The sequence below is a fragment of the Hemicordylus capensis genome, chromosome 2 (genome assembly GCF_027244095.1).
Source record: "Hemicordylus capensis ecotype Gifberg chromosome 2, rHemCap1.1.pri, whole genome shotgun sequence".
In the NCBI taxonomy this organism is placed as follows: Eukaryota; Metazoa; Chordata; class Lepidosauria; order Squamata; family Cordylidae; genus Hemicordylus; species Hemicordylus capensis.
In genome coordinates this window covers 217,446,608-217,462,489 of record NC_069658.1, presented here as the reverse complement: position 1 = coordinate 217,462,489, position 15,882 = coordinate 217,446,608, and the positions used below count along the sequence as shown (strand labels likewise).

At 46.2% G+C, this 15,882-nt stretch overlaps 1 protein-coding gene across 2 annotated transcripts in view; it reads left to right on the top strand.

Annotated features, from left to right (window-relative positions):
- SEMA6B (semaphorin 6B) overlaps positions 1-15,882 on the top strand; it is a 261,480-nt gene that overhangs the window by 46,079 nt on the left and 199,519 nt on the right. The window contains exon 1 of one of the 2 annotated variants that reach the window (XM_053294579.1): positions 11,544-11,574. The exons of the other annotated variant lie outside the window; for it this stretch is intronic. The gene's annotated coding sequence lies outside the window, so the exon portion shown is untranslated. Of the gene's footprint in view, positions 1-11,543; positions 11,575-15,882 lie in introns of those variants that run through there. 2 annotated transcript variants of the gene reach the window in all.

Genomic DNA, 15,882 nt, shown 5'->3' with positions numbered 1-15,882 from the left:
GCGATAGGGAAGGTGCCATTTTTCAATCCACTCTGGAAAATTGTTAAACTGGAACGGAAAGGCTTCTATAATGGGGAAATGTCAGGTTCCATTTGAGTCCTGAACGGCGGCTTTTTCACTGGGGAAAATAGGGGCTGACATACGGAACCGCCTAACAGGACTTCTCGACTAACTGATCTGGTGCAGAAGGGTAGTGGCAATTTCCAACACCCCTTCCCCAGGAAGTCTTCTGTTAGGGATGTGCCCAAACCGTGGTTCCGCGTGCAGTTCGAGCACTTTTAGGGAAATGGACCCAAGAACTATAAGAAAAAGGAGGCAGGTCCTTACCTGCACTCAGCCACCCCATTCTGCTTCCTGCTGGGGTGGTAGACGTCTCAATAACTCCCCACACTGCACCAGCATACACATGGCCAGCAACACCCAGTTGTGTAGCCCATTCCTGTGGAAGAGGAAGGGCATCAAACTTTGTTGCTATCCTGCTGCCCCAGATCAGTTAGTTGAGAAGTCCTGTTAGGCTGCTTTTTTTGAGGTGTTTAGACTCTTTGGTGTGTAATGAATCCTCATAGGGATTCATTATGAGGAAAGGTTATTAGACACCAAAGAGCCTAAACAAAAAAAAATCCTAGAACATAAACTGAGTAGTACCCCACTGCCTTGTGGGTGGGAGTGGGTTGTAGTTGGCACATAGCAGTTGACAGTTGGCACTGTTGAAAAGAGAGTCAAAATGAATAGAAGAAATGAAGGTGTGTAATGATCCTCATAGGGATTAATTGAGGGGAAGTTATTATACACCAAAGAATCCAAACGCTTGAAAAATAGTGACCACACATTTTGCTCCATAACTCCACTTCTACAAGGGCTAGATCTTAGCTTTTTAAAAAAATAAATAAAATGAAAGCTGGGAATCTGGGGAAATTAATAGGAGGTTTCAGAAACTCGAATCGATTCAAATCAAATCAGGTGTGATTCGACTTGTACCCAAATCTCGCCAATGGACCAAAGGAGTGATTTGTTTTGTCTCCAAATCACCCAAATCAGCTAGATTCAGGTACAAGTTGATTTGTACCTGAATTAATTTGCACATCCCTACTCAGCAACACACAGTCGTTGACAACCAAAAGCAAGAAAAATACATGGAAACCATCCATGAATAAACACAGGGCATTGCTATGCAACAATTGAATAAGCAATTAATGTCAAATAATTGAAAATCAACATTTGAATTAGGCAGGAACAAAAACTGAATCATCAATATAATTATCTTCAAATGGTGACAACCATTCATTAATATTACTAATAATATTAGTAATTGTTAGTAATTACTAACCCCAACCCCAACATCCAACCCCACTGATGGGTTGGATGTGGGCGAATAAACTGAGATTGAATCCAGACAAGATGGAGGTGCTGTGGATCAGTAGGAGAGCCAATCGGGATGAGGGGATTCAACCGGTTCTGGATGGGGTTGCACTCCCCTTGAAAGAGCAAGTACGCAGCTTGGGGGTACTACTGGACCTGGCTCTGCTTTTGGAAGCTCAGGTGGAGGTTGTGGCCAGGGGTGCCCTTGCACAGCTTCGGCTCGTGCATCAGCTGTGTCCCTTTCTCCAGAAGGCAGATCTAGTCACAGTTACCCACGCCTTAGTCACATCACAGCTGGATTACTGTAATGCGCTCTATTCAAGGCTGTCCTTGAATAAAATTCGGAAACTGCAGCTAGAGCAAAATGCGGCAGCTAGGATTTTCTCTGGAGCTGCCTGCTGGGATCATATTACACCTATTCTGAAAGGGCTAACCTGGCTGCCAATTTGTTTCCAGCTCCAGTTCAAGGTGCTGGTTTTGACCTTTGAAGCCCTTAACGGTTTGGGCCCTGGATACCTGGAGGACCGCTTGCTCCCAAGGGTTTCTGCCTTAAGTAGGTCCTCCAGGTATCCAGGGCCCAAACCGTTAAGGGCTTCAAAGGTCAAAACCAGCACCTTGAATTGGAGCTGGAAACAAATTGGCAGTCATGCTCCACGTGCTGACAATGGGGGAGGCTCGGCTGTCATGCACGGGGGAAACAAGGCCTTCTCAGTTGTTGCCCCCTTTCTTTGGAATGCTCTCCCAGCGGCCATCCGCTCCTCAGTCTCCATCACAGTTTTTAGAAAGCAAGTTGGCTTTTTGCCCAGGCTTTTTTAGGAGTGTTTTTGTGGCTGCTGCTCTGTATTTTATGGTCATATTGTCTATGTGTGTTTTTTAAAAAACCTTTCAATATTCCAATTTAATATTGTCCTTGTGTGACTTCTACAGTCTTATGCTGCTTTACTACTACTACTACTACTATTACTACTACTATGAATATTTATATATACCGCTCTTCAACCAAAGTTCTCAAAGCGGTTTACATAGAAACATAAATAATACATCAACGAGATGATCCCCTGTCCCCAACGGGCTTACAATCTAAAAATAAACATAAGGCAGATACCAGCAACAGCCACTGGAGGGATGCTGTTCTAGGGTTGGAGAAGGCCAGTTGCTCTCCCGCTGCTAAATATCAGACAAGCCCCACTTTAAAGGGTGTCGCTTTACTCAGCAGGGTTTTTTAATGTATTGTAAACCACCTTGGGATTGTGTTAATGAAAGGTGGTATGAAAATTTAACGCCAGATACTTAAATAAGATATAATAGCAAGAGGATGGGTTGGTTCGGGTGATGCCTACTGAATAGCCCCACTACAGTGGGATTAAGATGGGAGAGGACTGTTCGTGTACACCATGGAGAGGCGGGCAAAGTTCCAGGGCCCACAAGTGTCCAGGATCTGCCTGCTGCATCCCTGCCATTCGCACGGGCCGCTTTCGGACATCACGGCACTAGAAGAACCGTGGTGGTTGGGTGAGGCAGCCCTGATCCCAGCAAGGACAGACAGCCCCATTAAGACAGGCATGTTTTCACTGGGATTGGGGCAGCTCCGCCTTACTGAGCCATCCAGGTAGGCACCACCTGGAGAAGGCAGTGGGGCGGGAGGCTCTAAAAATCTTGCCCCAGGGCCTGCTCCAACCTTGCTACTCCCTTGCAGGGCACCGTTTCTTAATCACATGAGGGGGTGGTTAGTCAGTCTTGGGGTAGCAAGGAGAGCCGGTCTTGTGGTAGCAAGCAAGCATGATTTATCCCCCAGCTAAGCAGGGTCCACTCTGGTTGCATTTGAATGGGAGACCATAAGTGAGCACTCTTAAGATATTCCCCTTAGGGGATGGTGCTGCTCTGGGAAGAGGATTTAGGTTCCAAGTTGCCTCCCTGGCAGCATCTCCAAGAGAGGGCTGAGAGAGATTCCTGCCTGCAACCTTGGAGAAGCCACTGCCAGTCTGTGTAGGCAATACTGAGCTAGATGGACCAAGGGTCTGACTCAGTATACGGCAGCTTCCTGTGTTCCTGTGTCTGAACTGCACCTCTTCACATGCTCCAAAATTGTGACCCCAAATAATATTGGGCAGGGCCAGCCTACCCATTAAAACCAGGTAAGTGCCTGCTTAGGGTGCAAAGCCAGCAAGGGCGGCGGCAACCTTGGTCACGTGAGACCCAGGTTTGCTGCATCCCACCCCCTCCTCATGGCAGCGGGAGATGGGGAACACACGCTTTCGCAGCGAGTCGGGGTGGGAACAATGAGGAGAGTGAGCGGGTGGGTGTTCCCCACCTCCCACCCTCCCTCCTTGCCAGTAGCCATGGCGAGGAGGGCAGGCGTTTGCTTCCCATTGCCGGCCCATCCTCCTGCCTGCTGTGGCCAGGAGGGTGCCCAGGTGAGTGCCCAGGTGAGTGATGGGGGCAGTGGAGGGCGTCTGGGTAGGTTTTGCCTGAGCCTCAAGCCGGCCCTCATATTTGGAACCTGTATAGAGGTGTGACTTGAATGAACCAGCCTCCGCATGATTAAGGCTCAGCATCCTGGTCACAATCATCGGGCACTCACATCTTAATCCTGTGAGAGGAAGGCCAGTCAGAAAGCATCATCCAAATATATTTATTTTTACATATATACCCCACTCTTCCTCCAAGGAGCCCATGTACATAGTCATTGTTATCCTCACAACAACCCTGTGAGGTGGGTTAGGCTCACTGACTGGCCCAGAGTCGCCCCGTGCGTTTTATCACTGAAAGGAGATTTGGACTCGGGTCTCCTCGGTCCTAGTAACCACTGCACCACCCTGGCTCCCAATAGCCCTGCATAACAATAAAGCTCAGATTCCCCCTGTTACTCCTGCCTCCCCTACCTCCCACTTCCTCGGCTATCTCCCCTGTGTTGCTTTCCCTCCAAATTGTAGCCTCTTGGGGCAGAGACTTATCTTCCCATTCTTTGTCATGAGTGATAGCACTATAAAATATATGAAGAATCCCTGACTTTGTACTACACCGGCGTGGTGTAGTGGTTAGAGTGCTGGACTAGGACCAGGGAGACCCGAGTTCAAATCCCCATTCAGCCATGAGACTTCCTGGGTGACTCTGAGCCAGTCACTTCTCTCTCAGCCTAACCTACTTCACAGGGTTGTTGTGAAAGAGAAACTCAAGTATGTAGTACACTTCTCTGGGCTCCTTGGAGGAAGTGCGGGATATCAAATGTTGTTGTTGTTGTTGTTGTTGTTGTTATTATTATTATTATTTAATAATTCCGAGGGGTTGGGGGGATGATTATTTATTTAGATTATTTATTTTGCAACTGAAAAACATTCTCAAAGCGGTGTTAAAGGATGATGTAAAATACCATGGGTGGTGCAAAAGCTGCCTTGAAGATGGGGACTTGGTAGGGAATGTGGGCAGACACACTCATGACCCAATTTACTGTTTCAAGTTAGAACAGCAGGTCCTGCCTTGTGGGAAAAGATGCAAAGTATAATGATGATGCAATATCTGAAGTGAAGCTTCTTCAATTTTCTAGCGTGTAGATCCATGGGAGCCAGCGTGGTGTAGTGGTTATAGTGCTGGACTAGGACCGGGGAGACCCGAGTTCAAATCCCCATCCAGCCATGAGACTTGCTGGGTGACTCTGGGCCAGTCACTTAAATCTCAGCCTAACCTACTTCACAGGGTTGTTGTGAGAAGAAACTTAAGTATGTTGTTCACCGTTCTGGGCTCCTTGGAGGAAGAGTGGGATATAAAATGTAAATAATAATAATAATAATAATAATAATATACATTCTTCTCATGTCTCCGTGTCTGATGAAGAGACCTGAAAAGCATCCAGAATATTTGGTGGGCAAGGAATCTAAGAAGCTGCTGGGCCAAGTTAGCCTCTTTCGTCGGCCCCCCACGTAGCCTTTCCAGCCCATTTCCCTTTTGCACACAAAGCCCCTCTCCATCCATTGACAGCCCAGAAGGAAGATGCTGAAGGCAGGCCCTGCAAAAGCGGGAGTCCCGGAGGAGGCGAGGCGTGGCACGATCCACAGCCTCTTCCTCCGCGGCGCCTGATGGATGCGCCTTATTACGGCTCTGAAATATAATTTCCATTTACACCTCTATTTATGTTGTGCTCGTAAATAACAATGGCCTGGTAACGGCTGCCGCCTTCCACGCTCTCTTCTGATGCCATCTTTAATTGTAAACAGGGCAATCAATCTGCAGGAGAGAAGGGGCCTCAGATTTAAGAGCTGCTGCTGGCAGAAACCCTGCCTCCTGCAGCCATCCAAAGAGCTATTGACCAGCTCCCCTTCCTGCCTGCCTGCCCTTCTCGCTCCCCTTTCTCTTTCTTCCTTCTCTCCATATCTCTCCTTCTTTTCTTCCTCTGTATGTCTCTATCATCTTCCTTCCTTGTCTTTTATCCTCCTTCCTCACTTCCATCCTTTTCTCCCTTCCTTCCTTCTCTTCACCTCTCTCTCTCCTTTCCCTTCCCTATCTTTCACTTTACCCTCCTTTCTCTGTCTGCTCTTCCTTTTTCCTTCCTTCACATCTTCCTTCCGTCACGTTTCTATCTTTTTCTCCTTCCTTCCTCCCCCTCCCTCTGTCTCTCTCCTATCCCGCATTTCCTTCTTCGTATTTTTTATTTATTATTTATTTATTTAGCATATTCATATACCACCCACTACTGAAGTCTCTAGGTGGCATTTTATTTATTCTAGGCAGTGTTTAGATAGTTAGATAGATAGATAGATAGATAGATAGATAGATAGATAGATAGATAGATAGATAGATAGACAGACACAAACACATATTATATATAAAAGGGAATATATTATATATTCCCTTTTTTTCTCTTTTCTTTTCTTTTCTTTTCTTTTTCTTTTCTTTTCTTTTTCTTTTCTTTTCTTCCACACAGCAAAAGTAGAGTTCTTAGAATGGCTTCCTCCTCTCCCTTCCTCTCCTCTCCTCTCGTTCCTTCCTTCCTTCCTGTGCTTCTGTAATTCAAATATGTAATTCAAATTGGAGTTCATGGGGTGAGAAGTCTCTGGGAAATTATTTGGGACATCCTTAGGCATTCTGCAAGCTTTCAGGCCTCAGCGCCCTGTGTGCTGGGAAGGCAGGGTGTCAATGTTATAAATAAATTCATAAAATCCCTTCCCTTTCTGAAAAGTGTTGCAATCTGTGACCCGAATACGACATGCAAACCAGTTACATTTGCCCAGTTTCTCTCCAGTCGTGTAATTGGCTGGCGCGGTCCTTTGAAGTGGCCGGCTTAGCATTCCATTGGTTTATAAGAGGACATCTCCCTCCAGGTCTGAGAGACTGCTGGAGTGAAGGATGCCGTGCCTGTTCAGATTTCGGACACAGCTCAACCCCCGTATCTGTTTCTAAAATGTTACTATAAGAACAGCTAGCAATTCTTTCTGATGTTCGAAGCGCTTTGTATAAATTAGCTTGTTGAAATCCTCACACCAGCCCTGTAGAGTAAATAAATCTTAACATGCCCATAAAGCAGATTGTGGGACTGAGGCTGAAAGCAAGTGATGGGCTTAAGGCCATAGAAAAAGAAAGCATGAGGGGAAATGCCGTGGGGGGGGTCATTTTGGAACATTTTCCATGGACAATTTTCAGTCTCACCTATCTGCTTAGCTATGAAGGTCACTGGGAGCTTTCCCAGACAGCAGGCTTTACTATGGTTTACTGCGAGGCTTTACTGCGAGTTTGTGGTTTCGCCAAAACACCAACGAAAAAGTGGATTTTTTTTTACCCTGGATATAGGCACATAGGAAGCTGCCATATACTGAGTCAGACCATTGGTCTATCTAGCTCAGTATTGTCTTCACAGACTGGCAGCAGCTTCTCCAAGGTTGCAGGCAGGAAACTCTCTCAGCCCTATCTTCCCAGAGCGGCTCCATCCCCTAAGGGGAATATCTTCCAGTGCTCACACTTCTAGTCTCCCTTTCATATGCAACCAGGGTGGACCATTCTGAGCTAAGGGGACAAGTCATGCTTGCTACCACGAGACCAGCTCTCCTCTCCTTGAAATCAGGCTTCATTCTAACACACAATGAAAAACCGAAATTTTATGTGAAGTGTTCCCTGATAACTCATAGGGACTTCAGAGTAAATTTGCCCAATGTGTGAACTTACAACCTCCATTCTGGAGGAGATGCAAACTACAATCCGGGTGTGAAAAACTCCCATGTGACCCTGGGGGGGACATCTTTCTTAGAGATAGCACTTAGCAATAGCAATAGCACTTACATTTATATACCGCTCTATAGCTGGAGCTCTCTACGCGGTTTACAATGATTTAGCATATTGCCCCAACATTCTGGGTACTCATTTTACCGACCTCGGAAGGATGGAAGGCTGAGTCAGCCTTGAGCCCCTGGTCAGGATCGGACTTGTAACCTTCTGATTACAGGGCGGCAGTTTTACCACTGTGCCACCAGGGGCTCATTGGGCACAAAACGGGTTTTGCTTTTTATTTCAAACTCAAAATGAAACACAAATGGCCAAAATGTTTCATCGAAACAGAGGTCAAGCCGGCAGTTTCAACAGGGTGGAGGCTGTAGTGGCTTGAAACGTTGCGAGTGTTTCGGCCACAGGGAAACTATTAACACCCCATTATTCCCCATGGGTAGCTCTTAGGGAAACCAATTTGGGTTCTGTGGTAGGGCGTGATGGGTGCTACCTACCACCCAACCCACAAAAGGTCAAACAAGCCATTTTAAACTAATTTTAATCTTTCCCCCAAACCCCCATAGGATCCAATGGTGTTTGGGGGAAAGGTTATTAATTTGCAGTGCATTTTGGATCCCTCCCTTGAAAAACACTGCAAGCACACAGTCAAAGGGAATCTGTCCTTCTCAACACAGAACACACACACAGTCCAAAAACAGCCAGAAAAGAATCACTGACCCAGAATCCACTGCCAGCTACAGTGCCTGTGCTGCAGTAACTTCATTGGCATCATCATCATCATCATCATCATCATCATCATCATTCGATTTCTATACCGCCCTTTACAAAGAGAATTAACAAATAAGATGGCTCCCTGTCCCCAAAGGGCTCACATTCTAAAAAGAAACATAAGACACACACCAGCAACAGTCACTGGAAGTACTGTGCTGGGGGTGGATAGGGCCAGTTACTCTCCCCCTGCTAAATAAAGCGAATCACCACGGTAAAAGGTGCCTCTTTGCCCAGTTAGCAGGGCAAGTTGCTCTCTCACACACAATTATGACTCCTGACTACCTAGCATTGCAACAGCTGTCATAGCAGCACCCTCATTTAGCAGCAAGCATAACCATACGCTCAAATACAGCAACTTCAGCTACATTTTGTCTGAGTATACCTTGCCATGCAGATTGCAGAGCAGCAGACAAGAGTGAAGCACAAGTTAGTCTCAAGGCCAGACCTGGAGCTCATCACCAAGAAATAAACAGAGAGAGCGAGAGCTGCCACTGTCCTTTTCTCACCACAACACTATCTCACAAACAAAACAAACCACAACTCAAGGAAGGAAGGTGCCAATGTTCTGCCTTTGTCAATCTGAGATCCAGTAAATCCAGATAATTATAGCAGCAATAAGACAGTGTAATATACTCATTGCTGAGAAACCCATAAACCCTCCTTTGAGCTCCCTCCTCTAGCCAATAGGGGCACAGTTGCCCATGACAACACTTGATTTTCAAGTTAACAAGCCAACCAAGAAGGAAGGAGATGGCAAACCAATCGGAAGCCAGTGGCAGAAAACCAATCAGAAAGGGGGAAACAGACCTCCCAAATGGCACTCAAAATGTTAAAACATTTCAACTCAAAATAGGGTAGTTTTGCTCAGAGCTTGAAATGGGCCCCTTTGTTTAAAGGGTTGTTTTGAGCTTGAAACAGCCCGTTTCAAACGGAAACATTTTGACAACAAAACATTTTGCATATCCCTAATCATTCTTCAACCTAGCCTACCTCACAGGGGTGTTTCCTCCCGCAAATAGTATAACTCCATATATTACTCGAGAGTTCCTTGGAGGCAGGGGGTGATAAATTGTCACATTAAATACACACTAAATATTAAATATTAACATTAAATATTTGTCTGCCAAAGACACCCATTATTTTTGTTTCTTCTCCAAGCACCTCCTTGTGGTAAGAGTTGAAATTCACCAAATCCTGAAGAGTCATTGAAAGTAAATATTCTCCACAATGTTACAAATCTGAGATCTCTCCGCTTGGGAGCTCAATCCCAGTGCCAAATGTTTTTTTAAAACCCTATTGTGACTTTATGGTGTGGAAAATGAGTATAAGAACCTGAGCAGAGCATCACAGAAGGACAAAAATTCACATGAAACAGAGGATGAAGCCAGAGTCACTTCGCAAACTGCTTAATTTTGCCAGGTGGGACAGAAAATCAGAACTTTTCAGAGACCCTGGTCAGTCTTAGATTTTACTTATTTATTTTTTTAATTCTATTGTCCCTTGCAATTGTTCCTAGAATGATTCAAGACTCAAGGTGGCTGAGGAAGAAGAAAAAGCAAGGTCATTTTCAAAAAGATAATGGAAAATATTAATTTTCCGCACTGTGGTTTTTGGAATTTTGAAACCAGAGATTCTTTGCTCAGTTTGGATCCCTGAATGTGAGGGTGCATTATACATTCTTTGCTTCTGTGACAGGCGGGATGAAAAAGAACATGCAAACTGAAATTGGGAGGACATATCAATGGTTCCTCTTAGCTCAGTACACTGTCTCCGGTGATGGTCAGCCCGTCATTTCAAGGACACTCATAAGCCACTCCTGGTGAAAAGAATTATCACCTCTTCCTAATCAAGATTTCAAAGTGTAGCAGGGTTTGTCAGAGACTAATCTGTGTACCAGGCCTACAGCCAAAGACAGGACAACTTCACACAATCCGCCACAAGGCCAGTTCTCAAGATGCTCCAGGTCCTGGGGAGTAGGCATGCCTAGTGGGTGCAGTGTCCAAATCCACCAAAGTCCAGTTTCCGAGGCAGACTGCCAACATTTGCCTGATTTTTATTTATTTCTTTGTTTGTTTAATACCGCCTGATATGTACATCTCTAGGCAGTGTACACAACTGAAGATATTTAATAGTCAACACAGGCTAAAATACACAACACAATAAAAACAATAGCATAAAACAGTTATTAAAATGAATTATTAAAATTTATTATAATCCATTTTAACCTACATTTTTAACCTACATTTGGAGGCGGGTGGAGAATGTTGTGCAAATATTGGCAGTCCCGCTCAGGAATCAGACTTTTGCGGGTTCAGATGAGACTTTCCCTGGGAGCTTCCCAGGAACCAGACTTGTGGTGAATTGTAGTGAATTGGACATACTGCCCATAGTCATATTCAGCCTATTCACTGCCAAGTAGGGATGTGTGAGCCGGCTTGATTCGAACCATGGTTTGAATTGAACTGGCCCGGTTCGAGCAGTCCAAGTTCGAACCGGACCAGCTCCCAGTTCTAAGAACCAGCTCATAGACTGGTATGTGTATACTTGTAAGGGGGGATCGAGCGAAGATTCCCTTTTACAAGTAAAAGGGGGACTTGCTAACATAAGGAGCGGGGGGGCGAGCAAAAATCCTCCAAGCCTCCCACCGGCCTCCCGAATGACAACCCAGCTTTGGTTCAGGCGTCTACACACTGCAGAGGCCATTTTTGTGACCAGGAGCCTCCCAGGAACCAGACTTGTGGCCATTTGGGCGAAGCTGCCCCTAATCATATTCTGCCCAGGGAGGAGAAAACTGTTGACTCTGGTCAGCAGCTGTTGCTCACTGGTCAGCAGCGGACAGAAGATGCCTCATTTCTTCATGAATTTTGGTATTCCATTTCCCAGCCACGACTGGCTCTCAAAGCGGTTTTCTATTCTAATATTCTAAACCCATCAGAAGATACAATCTAAGTTATGGGGGGGGGGTGCGGTTTGTCTGTATATGATGCCGAGAGGAAATGGAGTGGCTGGGGAAACTTGCAATTTTAATGTTGTCTTGCTTTGCATGTTTTTGTACACTGCCCAGAGTCTTCAGAGTGGGCGTTACATTAAATGTTTCTAATAAATAAATCTCTCTTCCAGCCTGGTGCTCCTCTTTCTTGCATTTGGGGTGGTGCCACTGTCGGTTGCTGAAGGTGATGGAGCGAGCATCCTAGATGCAGAGGCAGTCTGAGGTCTTGTGGCGCCCAAACTAAGGTGCCAAGATGCTTCCTTGTCCCATGCCTCTTCTGGGGGCCAGCCCCCTTTCAAAACCAGCTGTTGCAAACTTTGGAAGTGGTGGGCGGGGGAAGCAGAGTCCTCCTCTCTCCTTGGCCTTCTTCCAGGCTTTGCGAGGTTCGTGTGGAGAGGTGCTCCTTAAAATGTTTGCAAGGCTCAGATTGGTCCGAAAGAGTTGCTCCAAAGCGGACATGGGGGCGTACTGTGTCTTGCTGCCAGTGGTGGCCGGTACGAGTGGATTAGGGTGGTGGTGATAAATGAACCTCATGTGAGACTCAGACTCACTCCTCTCACCCCGTCCCAACTCCTCACTCTCTATCGCCATGCTCAGCCACGGCGTTAACTCCTTGCGTGCCAGCTCGTCAATCACCAAGTTGGAAGATCGCAAATTACCAGCCCACCTGCAAAGGGTTAATGCTGTAGCCGGGCATGGTGAGGGAGAGCAAGGCATTCAGGAATGGGGGGGGGATTGAGAAAGAGCCTCACCTGGGGCTCATTAACCATCCCCCCATATCCACCCATACTGGCCACCATGCCTTAGTCACGTCACGGCTGGATTACTGCAATGTGCTCCCTGTGGGGCTGCCCTTGAAGAGTATTCCAAAACTTCAGTTGGTGCAGAATGCAGCTGCCAGCATTCTTTCTGGAACTGCTTGCATATTACACTTATTTTGAAAGGGCTGGACTGGTTTGCCAATTTGTTTCTGGGTCCAATTCAAGGAGCTGGTTATTACCTTTAAAGCCCTTAAAGGTTTGGGTCCTGAAGGACTGCTGCTCCCAAGGGTTTCTGCCCACCCAACAAGGTTGTCAGAAAGGCCTTTGCTCCATGTGTTGAGAGGCTGAATTGTCATGCAGGCGGGACAGGGCCTTCTCTGTTGTTGCCCCCAGGCTCTGAAATGCTGTCCCAGTGAATGTCTGCTCTTTGACATCTGTGGCTGCTTAAACAACTAAAGACCTTTTTTATTTGTTCAGGCTTTTACCCCTTAGGGGCGTCCGGGTCTCTCAGATCTCTCACTTCTTTTTGTCTTTTTTATGGTTGGTGGGGGGTTTTTTAGGGGGGGGGTATGATTTTTACTGTTTAACTGATTTTAAGGGTTAAAATGTGATTTTTACGGAGCTTTAATGTATTTTGACTTTTTAAAAAAACACCTTGGGATGTCTTATGAAAGGTGGTATAAAGAATGAACAATAAAATAAATAAATTGCTGCCCTGCTGACCCATCAATAATTTGACACCCGAGGCAATTGCATCACCTTGCCTCACGAAAGGGCCGCCCTGGCTTAGTCATCAGTCCACAGCACTCACCCACGAACTTCCAGCTGCTTTTGACTGCTAGCTGCTTGGCCTTGTAGTGTGCCTGCCCGAGAAAAAGAGCTTCCTTTCCCAAAATGCAGCCCAAAATGCAACCAGCTGGGCAGCACAGATGGCCTTCCCCACAGCCAGTCCCTGTATATCTGGGATTTCGAAGCAGGGCCTTCAGCACCACCAGTAGGACGTCTTTTAGAAACTGAGCTCTGGGCCATGCACAGTCCCTGGATTGCGCTTCTGTGCAAGCCATATTTCTCTGCTTGCAAATGAATGAAAACATTTACGGTTCCCCTTTTGCTTGCAGCGAGTGTGAAAACGCTACGCGCAGCCCGACAAGCGAGTCGGTTAAAGCTGTGTGTGCCATAAATACAGGCAGCCACTACAGAACAAACAGGTGTCTGGCAGTATGCGTGAGTGGCGAGAAACACTAGACTTGGAGAGGCAAGTGGTGCTGTTGTGGGCAGATCCTGCTCTCAGGGCAGGCCCCAAATTTTGTGGCCCCTCTTCCTAGAGACCCACAGCCATGCAGTCCTTCAGATCTTACCTTGGCTGCAAAGCAGCAATGCCATTCAAAGCTGGCTGGTTCGGGATACGGATTTGTTCAGCTCATAACGCATAGCTGTATTCCAAACCAAACACCCAGACCACCTAACTGTAAGAGCTATGGGCCAGTGGAACAGTCTGCCTCATGAGATAGTGGGCTCTCCTTCATTGGAGATTTTCAAACAGAGGCTGGACGGGTAGTTGTTAGAGACTCTGCAGCAGATTCCTGCACTGAATAGGGTGTTGGGGTTGGACTAGAAGACCTCCAAGGTCCCTTTCAACTTGAAAATTCTATGATTAGCTTGGAAAAGATAAGACTAGTGGGGCGGGTGGGTACAATAGCCACTGGCAACTATCTGAAGGGCTGTCACATAGAAGGAGAGCAGATTTGTCTTCTGTTGTTCCCAAGGAGAAATAGCGGTGTGAAATGACAATGAAACGAGCTTAGCGTAGAAATTAGGAGAAATGTCATGACTGTAAGAACTGTTGGATGGCAGAACAGTCTGCCTCATGCAGTGGGTGGGCTCTCTTTTGCTAAAAGCTTTCAAACAGAGCTGGGGAGCAACCAGTCAGGGATCCTGTAGCAGATCCCTGCATTGAATAGGGGGTTGGGGTTGGACTAGAAGACCTCCAAGGTCCCTTCTAACTCTAACATTCTATGACCACCACCACCCCACACACAGAGTAGCAGTGCATAGAGAGGGAGAGATGTGGTGACCAGAGAGGTTGCCTTTTCCCTTTCCTGGCACCTGGAATGTTGGCACTGCTGGTGTGAGGAACTCTGGGAGATGTAGTTTTACAAGTTCCTGGAGCCTGGGATGCTAACATCCAGACACATATAAATGTCTGTCTCAAAATGTCTGTCTCGAAAAAACATCTTGATCGAACATACATGGTGGACAGGCAAGAGAAACTCATTTGAATAATAAGACTTCTTATTATGCACCCATAAAGTAAAGTTGTGCCGTTGACAACTCCTGGTGCCCACAGAGCCCTGTGGATGTCTTTGATAGAATACAGGAGGGGTTTACCATTTCCTTCTCCCACGCAGTGTGAGAGGATGCCTTTCAGCACCTTCCTATATTGCTGCTGCCCGTTATAGGTGTTTCCCATAGTCTGGGAAACCTAGCAGCGGGGATTTGAACCAGCAACCTCTTGCTCCCTAGGCAAGTTACTTCCCCACTGCGCCATTAGGTGGCTTGGATTATAATAATGATCTACCCCACAGGACTGTTGTAGGAATTTATATTTATTTATTACAGCGTGGTGTAGCCAGCGTGGTCTAGTGCTTAGACTATTGGACTAGGACGAGGGAGACCCGAGTTCAAATCCCCATTCAGCCATAAAACTAGCTGGGTGACTCCGGGCCAGTCACTTCTCTCTCAGCCTAACCTACTTCACAGGGTTGTTGTGAGGAGAAACTTAAATATGTAGTACACCGCTCTGGGCTCCTTGGAGGAAGAGTGGGATATAAAATGTAAAAATAAATAAAATAAATAAATAAACTGAGATAATCAAGGAGAAACCTTTTGAGCACTCTAGAGCAGGGGTTCCCAACCTGCGGCATTCCAGATGTTGCCATCATCACCTGTCACAGTAAATTGTAGCTGGAGGTGATGGGAGTTGTAATTCAGGAAGATCTGGAGTACCACCTTTATATTTCTTTTTTTTAATAGGATCCTCTTTGGGGCAGAGAACTATCTTTAGAGATGTGCATGAAATTTGCCCGAATTTGATTCGAAATCAAATAGAATTTGAATCTATTCAATTCGAAACCATTGAACAGAGTAGAGATTCGTTTGAATTGATTCACTTGAATACAAATCGAATTTGGGCAAATTCACTTGAATTTGATCCAACTCGATATGAATTTGGTGAAGTAGAATTGATTTGAATGAATCTCCACTCAGTTCATTGGTTCAAAATCAAGTGGATTCAAATTCAATTTGAATTAGAATAGAATTCAGGCGAATTCCATGCACATCCCTAATTATCTTCTCCTTGGTTTTGTATGGAAAGTCCTTTGGAAACTTCTTTGATTGAAAAGGCAGCGTGGTCAGATTGAATGGCCCCTCAGGCAAAAGTCAGGCTCATTAAGTGGCCCCTCCTAGCTGGGCGCCTTCTTAAAATGACGGATCTCTCCTGTTAGCTGGGAGGAGAGCAACTGTCCCTCTTCAGCTCAGCACAGCATCCTCCCCTGTTGCTGGTGCCTTACTTCTATTTCTTTTTTATGGTGAACCCCTTGGGAAACCATCTTCAGATCCACTTGTGGCCCACAGTTTGGGGATGGCCCCTGCTCACTGGGCAAAAAGGCCCCATTGAAAGTGTTGTCCGTATTTACCAGGGGGAGAGCAACTGTCCCTCTTCAGCCCAGTGTAGTCTCCCTTCCAGTGGCTCTTGATGGTGCCTCCCTTGTGTTTCTGTTTTGATGGTGA